The following is a 13,030-nucleotide window of genomic DNA, read 5'->3' on the forward strand; positions in this document are numbered from 1 at the left end:
TCCTATACGTCACTGACAGCTTCTGATTGACATTAGCCCTGCCCCTTTTCTGTGACCCTGCCCCCTTGAAGCTGCGTCATTTCAGTCTAAACCTAGTAACGTCCTGATGACTAGATTTAGTTGGAACAGGAAATAAAGGGACTGGAGATCAGGCGTGTCCCACATGAGCCCAGTTTTCTAGATGTGAGTCAAAAGCACAAACGGCTGGTGAACTCGATAACTTCACAGCTATGCAGCCGACGGAGTAAACAAGCAAACAAGAACCAGGACAAGAAGAGCTCGTCTTCCTTCCTAAATCACATTTCACCAGAGATGGAAGGAACAAAGTACAAATACGTGTTTACTGGACTTAAGGAGAGTTTTCAGGTATCTGTACTTTACTTGAGTATTTATGTTTCTGACAACTTTGTACTTTTCCTCCCGACATGTTCAAACTCATATTTGTACTTTCTACCAGTGTTTCCCCTCGATGTTTTATAGCAGTGGTGCTCCGAGTTGGTAACCTAGCAACGCTGGGGGGGGGGGTTATGACATAACAACCAACAGAGTCAAGGCATCTTGATTTAACCTGATTTATTCAAACAAGTAGCTGAAGCTAGATCTATTTGCACAAACTACACTCTGCAGCTGAGCATTTCATTTTTCTTGGCTTTTCAAAATAAAGCTCCAAGGCTCTTTTGTAGTTAAATTGGGGTATGGGGGGGGGGGGCATTTATGCTGATCCACATACAAGTGGCCAAATGGTCTCCTTGTAACTTGTTCCTCAGATCCGTCTTCACCTCAAAGTAAAAAGCTAATAAAACAGTATTTGTGGTAAATGTAAGAAAGATCATTGCTGTCAACATTCCCCAACTGTGTGCATCCATGAAAGCACATGGAGGACCTTGGAACTCTCCACTTACCAGGCACCCTTTGCATCACATCTTTGCCCCAAATGGGCCAAATAAAGGTGTGGTTTCTCAGCTTTACTCATTCTTCCGGACAGCTTCCTATAAAGAGCTGTCTATTGTACGAGCTTGGGCTGGTGACTTTAAACAACATGTGGGTGAGATTAAGCCTGACTGGAAGAGGATATGGTCCTGGATTGTTGTTGCCTCGAGGAACCCGGATCACCAACTGATCCATTTCAACTACGTTCATAGGACGTCTCTAACTCCAAGAAAGGCTTATCTCATGAAACCACTGTCATCCCCAAACTGCACTCTGTGCACAGAAAGCCTCACAGCTTCTTTCATGCACATGTACTGGGAATGCAATGACGTAAAAACATGTTGGGTGAGTTTGTGTTCCTCTATCTGATGTACTGGGTGTAACTGTGCCATGCTCTCCTGCTCTGCTGCTCCTGAATGATACAACCTCATTCAAATTAACAGGTATAAATACACGTATTCTTTTATCAGGCATCACAGCAGCCAAAAAGATGCTCCCTTACGCTGGAAACCCCGTCACACAGTAACTAAAATACAGTGGATTAACACATAGATATCATTAGCGTGGAGCTATCAGTGGTGAGAGTGCATGGTGCTACAGCTGTCACCATCTCGGCATGGGAATCCATTTCAGGAACAATTAAGGATCTGTTGTAAGTGCTATCCTATCCTATTTATTTTGGATTTTTTCTCTGGAAACTTGAATTTGCTTCCCCTGCATATAGTATTTATTTAAAATAGAGATCCAAGGGGTGGGGAGGGAGGGAACGCCACAGGCTTTATGTTTTCATCTTTTTGTCCTCTTCATTTTTGTCTGTACTGATTCTCTGTATTTTTATGTTTTCTATAATTGTTGTAACTCTTGTCTGCTATAAAAGGAAATTAAAAATGTGATCACAACATTCCCTAATTGACGCTTTAACTGTATGAACGTGAACATGGAACATAACAACCCCCATATTGTAATCCCAGACATATTAGGGACACCACCTAATCACACACTCCTCTACATGTATGACACATTCAATGAAAGAAACTTATATACTTTATTTGATTCCACATTACAAGTCAGGTTTCAGTAAGAATCAAATATTTTTAATGATCCAACAGGATAAAACACATCAGCACATTGTTACTGTTTCAGGGGTACAAGAAACATCTCCGTTTCCAGATGAACATGCTTCCTACGATAGAAGAAATTGAGCAGGACTTTACTAGCTGTTTGGCTGTTGTTCTAGAAAGCCCCCCAATGCGTAGTCCACGGATCGCCAGCCTATGCACATGCCCTAGACTACCAAACACCAGCACGATAAGCTGGTGTTTGTAGCCCAGATTCTCAATGGTGGATATCAATGATTGATACTTTACAGTCTTAGAATAGTAAGAGTCTTCCATAAACAGATCAAATGCACATGACACCTCAAATAGCTTAACATTTCTGGAATTGTGAGATATGATGATAATATCAGGTGTATTTGGCATTCCTAAAAAAGTGTTTGCAGGTGAGTTAAACCATTCATTTTGTATAGTCATGTGTTTGGAAAGTGTTTCATCTGCCGCACAGGGAATCTGAGCAGCAATAAGGTCCACAAGTCTGTTGTGTCTGGCAATGTAGAGTCCTTTAAATGATGGGCAACTGTTCATGATGTGAGCTACTGACTCCAGGTGTTGAGGGGAGTCGTGTAGCATACAGAGGGGTGAATGGGTGGACGGGAACCACAGTGATAAGTTATATTTTGTGGGGAGAACCTGCAGGCGTGCCTTAATACAGAAGATAAGTATCTCCTCACTGATGTTGGCATTGTTGTAGATGGTGTGTGACACAGAGTGATCCGCACAGGGCAGCTTTGCCAACTTTCCCTGAAGTTTTAGATTGGACCAGTACTCCATATTTTGTGCTCTCTGAATAGACACGAGTGTCTGCCTGGATGTTCTAGGCTGGAGCAGGTAGACAATGCTGTTATGGTGCAGCCTGGCTTCCACAATGACAGATGGATCCTTTATGACTGCATCGGTGACCTCTACAGGTTGGAGATGGGAAGTCCACTTAAGTTCAGTGCCTGTCCTGCAGCATAGGTCGTTCAGGTCTGGCCAGTCTGATGACACGCCGAACCCCTGTGCCCGTGCATCCAGCTTTCCATTAGGCTTTTTTTTAAAGCCCAGGAAGTTTTCTTCTCCACTGCGTGCATGTAGCACTTTCCGTTTCTTAAAATCCAGCATTAACGATGCTCTGGCCATTTGCCTCACGCTGGTGTCGTCGCATTTCAGCATGTTGGTGAGGTGAGACTGTCTTGCGGCGGTGTACTCCCACATGCAGTTTGGAACTCCGAGCCCCCCGTCCTGTTTTTTCTGGTAGATAAAACATCTGGGGCTGCACGGTGGTGTAGTGGGTAGCACTCTCGCCTCACAGCGAGAGGATACCGGGTTCGATCCCCGGGTCGGCCCGGGTTCCTTCTGTGTGGAGTTTGCATGTTCTCCCCGTGTAAGCGTGGGTTCTCTCCGGGTTCTCCGGCTTCCTCCCACAGTCCAAAGACATGCAGGATGGGGATAGGTTCATTGGTGACTCTAAATTGCCCGTAGGTGTGAATGTGAGCGTGAGTGGTTGTTTGTCTCTACATGTCGGCCCTGCGATAGACTGGCGTCCTGTCCAGGTGAACCCTGCCTTCGCCCAATGACAGCTGGGATCGGCTCCAGCCCCCCCCCCCGCGACCCTGAATACAGGATAAGCGGTAGACGATGGATGGATGGATGGATAAAACATCTGGTGGAATGTGTATTAAGACACAGCCATTTCCTAACCGTGCTTACGGTTTTATTGTCCATTTCCTGCAACACTTTTTGTGGAATATGGACATTAGCAAAGAGATGTTGAATTTTAGAAAAGGCTATGTCTCGTATTGCCTGCAATTTAAAAGTTACATGAAGAGGTGCTGCGTCGATGAGATCCAGTCTGGTCATAAAGTGATGTGCCATGTCAATCACTTGCTGATTCCATTCTCCAGCGATGTTAAATTTGTGGCCCAGGTAGTTATAGGTCTCATGTCTGGCGTACACTCTGATTGGCTGGCCTAGGATGTCAAATGACGGGGGCTGGTCGGCTTTTGATTTATACCAGCGATTGCCACCACTTCTCCTCTCATAGAAAACTGCACATTTGCTGTGCTTCACTTGCAGGCCGGACCATGTAAGGAATCCATCAGTGCATGACAGCATGTTTTTAATCATATCTTCAACTCGGGATGCGATGACCACATCGTCGGCATAGCCCTGAACTGGGTTAGGAGACAGGACTTGGGGCGGGGCATGTGCACAGAGCCATTTTAGCCATGTGTTTAATGCAATAATGAAATTTACGGCACTCCATGGACAGCCAGTTTTGATTCCTGCTTCGAGTGGTATTGGTCTGGTGAGGTCTTTTCCACAGATTACTTGTAGGAAGGAGTCACTATAAACGTCTTTTATAATATCCACATAGATTTTCGGGAGCTGTATCTCTTCCAATGCATCAATCATGACTCTGTGGGGCAAAGTGCCAAAGGCATCTCTGAAGTCGAGAAAGACAACGTATAGCTTAGTAGATTCATGTTTGAAATCGTCTATAGCAGTCTTTAGGCAAAAAACATGCTCATTCATGCCTTGTCGGTCAATGTAGGCTTTTTGTTTGTTGGACAGAATTCCAGTGTCAACTAGCCATGGCAGTATTCTTGAAAGCATACATTTCATAAAAACCTTGTATACAGATGGCAATAGAGATATGTCCCTCCATGTTGAGGGGTCTTCTGGTACATTGTCCTTTTTTGGTATTCTGTGAATAAGTGCACCCTTCCATGAACTAGGGACTTTGCCATTGAGCAAACAGGTGTTAAATATGCTTTTCAGGATGTGGCAAGACGTCTGCCTAGTGGCCTTCAGAGTCTCATAAGTGACGCCATCTGATCCACTTGCTTTATTATTAGGCAGGTTTACAATGACCTTTTCGACGTCCTCTACTGTAAATGCTGATGTACATGGCGGTGACTCAGTCACTGGGATGTCTAAGTCGTCATTCCACGGGGGTAATTCAAGCGAAAGAGTAGATGGATCCGACTGGCATTTTTCCAGATAGTAATCGTATACTTGTTCATACTTGTTGTGATCACACACACACACACACACACACACACACACACACACACACACACACACACACACACACACACACACACACACACCAGGCGAGTGCATTTTCTGCGTAACGTAAATAATATATATTCTTTATCATAGTTAGAGCCTTGATTATTTCCCCCCTGATCCCTTAAAGCAGGGGTTCTTAACTGGTTTCACTCTGGGACCCACATTTTCCCATGGTCATTAACTCGCGACCCACTTTTATAGTCCTTCAAACCAAGCAAATGTATTTTTTTTAAAGGCTTTGAAAACTCAACTCTTTAACATAAATATACTCATTTTTATTGAGCAAAGTGCATTTCAGAGCACCAGAGAACCATGACAACTGCGTACAGAAGTGAATGAAATAAGTATCAAACATGAAGTAACAAAATGGAGACCAACAAAATGAGATATTTGACTTCTATCGCTGCATTCAAAGCACATTCAGAAGAACCTGAGGAGGACCATGCAACAGCATGCAGACAAAAGTGAATACCAAATTGCACAAAATAAAGACCCACAAAACAAACAAGGTCTTTTCACTGCATTCAGGACACATTAATAAGAAAGTGAGGAGTACCATGACAAGTGAATAAAATAATCAAAAGTGCACAAAGTAATTATGGCCAAAAAATTATATATTTCACTTCTATGTAGGCCTATTCATAAATAATAAGGAACTTAGGAGGACCATTACAACTGCATGGACAAAAAGATCAAATAAAATAAATATCAAAAATAATTTAAGATCTACAAAACAAGATCTGTTCACCTAACCTGTCATTTGGGGAAGTCAGTGAGACAGCTGGGCATGTGGTTTACTCTTAATGAGAGTTTCAAAGTCTGGGAGGACAGTAGACAGAGCTACCCTCAGATCATGCTCAGTGTCCAGTCTGTTTCTCTGCTTTGACTTGAGCTGCAACAAGGTGGAAAAGCCACTTTCACACAGATAGGTTGTGCTGAATGGTAGGAGCGTTTTGACTGCAAGAGTCGCGAGGGATGGATACTCACTCATCACATCGCTGCACCAGAAGTGGGAAAGGGTTACCTCGCCAAATCTTTTTCATCATCTGGTCACATGACAGCTCCACCAGCTGATGCTCTTCGTTGCTCGGCAACGTGATGCTTGCCAAGATGATGCGGAAGGGGCTGCGTATCCAAGCATCATTCTGTGTTTCTCAGGGAAGTAGTGGTCAAACCGAGCGTGAAGTTTAGTAAGATGCGCACTGAGGGTTTTTTTCAAGTCACTTTTGGCCGCGGTGTCCAGCTGCTGTACTTCATGGCAAGCATTGGGAAACATGTCCAGTCTGTCTTTGGATAAATGATTTACCCACAGTGTGATTTTTTTCTTGAACGCAGCGATTTTGTCGGACTGTTCAAAAATATTGTGTCTTCTTCCTTGCATAGACACGTTTAATGCGTTGAGGTGCTCAAACACATCAGCAAGATATGCAACTCGTGCCAGCCAGATTTCGCTGTCAAACAGTTCAGCATATGGGGAGTTATTCTCTGAGAGGAAGGTGGCGATTTCTGTTTTAAGTTCATAAAAACGTGACAACACCTTACCCCGCGATAACCAGCGGACTTCTGAGTGATACAACACTTGCATGTGCTCGGAGCCCAAATCTTTACACAGCTTTGAGAAGCAGCAGCTGTTTTTTTGCACTCCGTTTTATGTGGTTCACCACTTTGATTACATCTTTCATGGCCTCGTCGAGCACCGGCACCATATCCTTGGCCGCCAGCGCTTCACGGTGCAAAAAGCAGTGGTTCCACGTCGCATTAGGTGCTCTCTCCAGAATTTGCTTCACCACACCGGAATGTTTCCCGGTCATGGCAGCAGCGCCATCAGTTGTGATTCCCACGCAGTATTCCCAGCTCAGGCCCACTGAGCTCAAATACAAGTCCACAGTGTTGAAAATGTCCTCTGCCTTTGTAGTGGTAGGGAGATCTCTGCTGCAGAGAAACTGTTCCTGCACATCACTGTCCCATACGTGCCTCACATAAACCAACAAAATAGCATGGTTAGCTATATATCGGTGGATTCGTCCATCTGCAGGGCAGAGTAGGGGCTTGCTTGGACGCGGGCTGTGGTCTGTTCTTTAATATTACCAGACATGTCCTGAATACGTCGCGCTACAGTATCATTGGATAGCGGTATGGTTTTCAGCCGGTCTGCCGCTGATTGACCCAGCACCTCTCTCACCATATCCATGGCTGCAGGTAAAAGAAGCTCTTCGGCTATTGTGTGGGGTTTCTTCGCCTTCGCAATACGGTGAGCTACGTGGTAAGAGGCACGGAGAGCTTCTTCTTGTTTGGAGCAAGACGCTGTCAGACACTTCTGTGAAGTCCTCAGCTTCTGGAGTTGTCTTTGAAAAAACTCCACCGGCTTGTCTTTACATGCAGGATGTTTAGTATCCAAATGGCGCTTCAGTTTTGATGGTTTCATGCTCTCATTTGCAAGCACTTCACTACATATAACACACTGGGGTTTCTGTCCCTTATTATCCTCAATGAACGAAAATCCGCATTTTAAATACACCGGGTCATATTTACGCTTCGCCATCGCAACGCTTAACTCGGCCTAGGCAGCTGCACGTGTCTGATGCGTGCCTCTCAAAATAAATATAAAAATATAATAATTTGTTTGACATATAATAAATATGTCAAACATCAGATGCGCATTAAATATTATTTACTTTTTTTGACCAGCTGTCCGCGACCCATCCAGAACGGGTGTGCGACCCACTTTTGGGTCGGGACCCACCAGTTGAGAACAGATGCCTTAAAGAACAGCTGTATAACATTTAGAAATAATTTCATAATTTTCTGTGTTTCCATAAATATGTGTGAAATAAATGTTTTTTATTTTCCTTTCTATATCTGGTCATATGACCTTTTCTATATTCATATGACACCACCACAGCATGAATATCCTGAAAGCCCAGGTTGATCTGAAAAAAGGAAGTTAAATACTAACCAGTATTCTTACACCAGGCGAGAGGAAAATAGAAGAATATGCCATATAGTTAATCTCACTGTAATCTTGGAATTCATCTAGATTAAAATGGCTCATTTGAATTCTGCCGAAGGCATTCATAATAAGTGTGTGTACCTAAATAATGACTAACTAACTCATTCCGCATCGCACAAGGTGCAAACATCAGTCTTGTGGAGGTTTCCATTGGGAAGCTTCTTAGAAAGACATTTTCCCTGAAGCTTCATAGCTGCATCCATGTCAGCACGTCCTTGTTGACCGATAGTGGAGTTCACACCAGACGCCAAGCCCGCCATCCTACGGCCGTCCCGCCGTGAAGACAGCGTTTCGCCGTCTGCTCCATTTTTAGCGCGAGCCGCGAGCGATCGCGTCAATTCATGAATCAGTTTGCTCTGTTTATCATTATATTGATGAGTCATGTTCTGAGAGTTGATGCTAGCGTCAGTGTCCATACTATAAATGGATCTGGGTCACATGAGACCACGTTGTGGACCTGTGAACACCCGTCTTAGTGCTGCACTCAGAGTGTTGCTAGCATAATGTTAGCTTTATGGTTCGTAGCTGAGCGGACTAGAAATATTTCCCGTTGCCAAGTCGTATCTAAGGTCAAACAAACAGACAAAAGATCTGAATTTCCCAGTTAAACTTTCATTCCTATCATATTAATATCAGAAGCTGATCAGCTGAAGTGTCAGCAGGTTACAGCGTCGGGTCCAGGTGAGTCTCAGGTTAATATTTAATCCAAATGTCTTTTTATTTGACTTATCAAACTTTACTGCTTCTTCTTCTCAGACAACTCAAAGTACAGAGGTCAATTAAAGCTTCTGGTCTCAGTGAGTGTTCACCAAAGGGAAAACAAATGGATTCAACAGGAGAATCTAGATTCAGATCATCCCCCACATGGTCTACGAAGGTCTGGACCAAGACTGGATTCTTCTCCCCAGGACAGTCGGATAAAAACAAGGTTCAGTTTTAAACTGAATAAAGAGGTCTAGTTCATATTATATACATTTATGTTGTTGAGTGAGAATCATGATGGTGGAGTGATCTGAGTCCTGGACACCTAGACATCCTCGTCTCACCTCTGAGCTCTGGTCTGGCTGTCATGTCCCCCATCCTGAGTGGTTTTAGAGGGAAGGACTCCGTCCTCTCGGTCCTCACACTGATTCATAGCAGAGTCTCCACCTGCTGGCAGAGACGCACACTGTCACTACGGCTTTAGACAATAAAACCAACGTTAGCTTTAGAGGACAAAATACTACATAGAAAAAAATACTACCTATACGTATATATATATGTAGTACACAATGTTGTTTAATGATTAGAAAGTGTTTTTGAGGGCCTTTTTATTCAGATAGATGCTAACTGTGTTGACTTCAACTATCATTGCTAATAAACACACAAAATATCCTGAAAAAGCTTTGGACGTATTGAAATACTCCCCGTTTCCCCAAATCAGATGGACTTTTTAGAAATATGGAACCCTTTATTTGATTGCAAATGTCGGCAGTGACCAAGCGTGTCGTACTGGTACGACGTAAAGGAGTTCATTTGTCTGTGTTTTCTCCTTCTTGTGTTTAACAGAAGTTTCCGAGATGCAACGCTGAACATCTGGAGGAACATTCATGCAGCGATTGGTCAGTCACACTCCAGAGCTGTAGACATGGTTCAATGAGAAGGGATGAGCTGTTGGCCGGAGGACGAGGACCCACCTGTCCAGACTCATCCAGGTGAGACGCATATTAAATGATTACAAATTAAACACATATATATATATAGTGCATACGGTGTATGCACTTCCAAATGTTAATTTTGAGATAATGGACACACAGAGCACATTGTGCTGAACCCTCAAGTTATTAATAATAAGTAGGTTTGACACATTTTGACTGAGGGAGGTAGAACTCTGAATGTGGGTAGTTACTGTCTTTTTCACTGTTGTTAACAAGGAGACATTTTTTACTTTGTCTTCTAACTAACGGATCCATGTCCCCAATCAACATGAAGAGAGGTGGACTACGAGTACCATGGGGACGAGAGCCGAAGACCTTATCGAGGACTACCATGCAACTATGATCTTCATCGGTCATACATCACAGCTGATGACTAGCTGTTCAGTTTATTATGTCCAGTTGGTGGTGGACTTTGTTTGGGTCTAAATGTGCGTCATAGAAACGGAGATGGAATCATTTATAGTTGATTAGAATTACTCAACTTCAGTTATTGCATTAAAAACTGAATTTGAATCACATACGTTGACTTTGTATAGTTAGCGTTATTTTCACAATCTTTTTTTCTTTTACAGTTTATTACATTAATTCTGTAGTATGTTGTTTTTTTAATGTAATTCTGTCTTGAAAGTAGTTTTTTCACAGTAAAAATACTTTGTTAGTAAATATAAAAGTTCTGCTTAGTTATTAGCTGAATGTACTTAAAGTATCCACAGTAAAAGTACACAGAGCGGTGTTGTACTATAATACATGATATCATTCTTACTGATGCATTCAGGTGGAAGCTGTATTTTACAGCGTCAGTACTTTTACTGCAGTAAAGAGTGAACATTCTTCACATTCTTGTATGTTTGAAATATCAAAAACTGTCACTTACCAAACGTTTCACATGGAGGAGAGACGACGGGACGATGTGGAGCAGATCTCAGACACCAGGAAGTAACCAGGGATCAGAGTCCTCATCACCATGGCAACAGATCTGGGCTCTATGATATGTGGCACCTTTCATACACAAGGGCAATTCAAGGTGCTTCACAGACAAATAAAAGAACACAGTAACGGTAAAACAATGTACCATTAAAATACAACAGAAATACAGACAAGAAGTCCACAAGATTAAAAAAGGGGGATGAGAACAGTGAAAATATATCAAAAGTAAGAAAATACCAACAGATTAATAACAATAAAAAGTAGATTCCTTAAAAAGTCCTGTTTGAACAGAAATGTTTTCAGAGCAGATTTCAGAGATTGTAACGTGGAGGCAAACCTCAGGTTTTCTGGAAGTTGATTCCAGACATGATGAGCATGAAAACTAAAAAGCTCCTCTCCAGGCTTCGTTCTGACTCTGGGGACAGGAAGCAGACCAGCACCTGAAGACCTGAGGGGTCCGCCGGGTTCATCACACACAAGGAGATCCGGTAAGTGATTCATAAACATAGAAAATCATTCTAAACTAAATTCTAAGAAACACAGGAAGCCAATGCAGCGATTTCAGTCCTGGTGTGATGTGTTCTGCTTAGAACCCTGATAGCAGCATTCTGGATTAACTGCAGTGGTTTAACAGGAGACCTGTAAAGATCCCGTTACAGGAGTCCAGTCTACTACAAATAAATGCATGAAGAAGTTTCTCGAGGTCGCACTGGGACATGAAGTCTTTAATTCTTGTGATATTTTGAGGTGAAAGCAGACAGTTATTGTAACTTTATGTGTTTGTTGAAGTCAAGGTCAGAATCCAGAACCACAACAAGACTTCTGACTTGGTCTTTAGTCTCCAGTTAGAGATTCAAGGTGAGCGGTGACTTTGAGTCCGTCCTGTTTGGGACAAAAAACAATCATTTCTATATTGTAAGAAATTGTGGCCCATCCAGTCATCAATGTGTTAAATGCAGTTCATTTATGGGTCGTAGTTGATTAAGCTATAAATCTGTTTATGGGCTTTATCTGCAGCTTTCTTGGCCCATGGGAAGATGAAAGGGTTGACAAAACACAATCAAATCATTAAACCTCTTCATAAAGTGTATTGGTAGACGGTCAAACCAGCAGGACTTTGGATGCAGCAGCAGTTTTATAATGGACTGGATTAAAGTGTGACATATTTATTGGATCACAACGGAGAAGCAGACGTTTGACTCGTAGTGGAGCTGCTGACTTCCTGTCTAAACGTTTGAATCTGTCCTGTAACCTATGAAGCAAAGTCGTTGCATGACGGCGTGGAGAAGAGAAGTTCAGGGGAGACTTTCACTCGGGGGTTAGTTCGCCTTTCAACAGCGGAGAATAAGACTCGTTCATTAGGAATGATTTTATCAATGAGGTCAGAAACCAATGTTTGTCTGGACGTGTTATTCTTCTTTGTAAGTATCGTGATGAACCCTGAGTTTAGATGTTCTCCACCTGCATTCAGCTCGCTGACACTTTCACCAATGTGGCATTTGTCCACGGTGCTGCAGGAGTAATGGCATCCAGGAGTAACTTTTGGATTACAATGATCCACCAGATTACTGGCAGAGGCCAAAGAGAGAGCAGGGAACCTAGAGAACGCCTGGAGGAATGATGGTGCTCTCATTGATCCACCGCTCTGAGAGGACTTCTGTCCCATCGTGGATCCTGTAGTGGTGAGAGAGGACAACACCAGCAACCACAGAGAGATGAAGACCTTTGGACACCAGTGTGGGACCCTCCCAGTGGGTTGACCCCTCCCAGTGGGTTGACCCCGACACATGCTGGCTCAGTCCAGATGATCCAGAGGACACTGCTGTGGTTCGTGTGGACCACATGAATGTTAAAGCCAACGCAGTCAGAGTGGATACAGATGGCAGACAGCAGCTGTGTGAGTTCATCAGTACAGCTGGCAGAGTGTTTCCATGGAAACAGCTGGAAGTAACGTAGGAGAAGACGATTTCAGCTCATATCAGGGTCATATTCAAAGGTCACGACCTATCTACACACACACACACACACACACACACAGTTCTATCTACACACACACACACACACACACACACAGTTCTATCTACACACACACACGCACACACACACACACACACACACACAGTTCTATCTACACACACACAGTTCTATCTACGCACACACACACACACAGTTCTATCTACACACACACACGCACACACACACACACACACAGTTCTATCTACACACGCACACACACACACAGTTCTATCTACACACACACACACACACACACACACAGTTCTATCTACACACAC

At 43.2% G+C, this 13,030-nt stretch overlaps 1 protein-coding gene and 1 long non-coding RNA gene across 2 annotated transcripts in view; one reads left to right on the top strand and one right to left on the bottom strand.

Annotated features, from left to right (window-relative positions):
• Positions 1 to 13,030, bottom strand: part of LOC311018579 (uncharacterized protein) — a 722,019-nt gene that overhangs the window by 112,414 nt on the left and 596,575 nt on the right. The window lies entirely within an intron of this gene.
• On the top strand, positions 161 to 10,329 carry LOC311018789. The gene is made up of 3 exons (XR_014597755.1): positions 161 to 366; positions 9,661 to 9,806; positions 10,084 to 10,329. It is a non-coding gene; the product is annotated as an uncharacterized lncRNA (long non-coding RNA).

The sequence above is a fragment of the Eutrigla gurnardus genome (assembly GCF_963514095.1).
Source record: "Eutrigla gurnardus genome assembly, chromosome: 1".
NCBI lineage: Eukaryota > Metazoa > Chordata > Actinopteri > Perciformes > Triglidae > Eutrigla > Eutrigla gurnardus.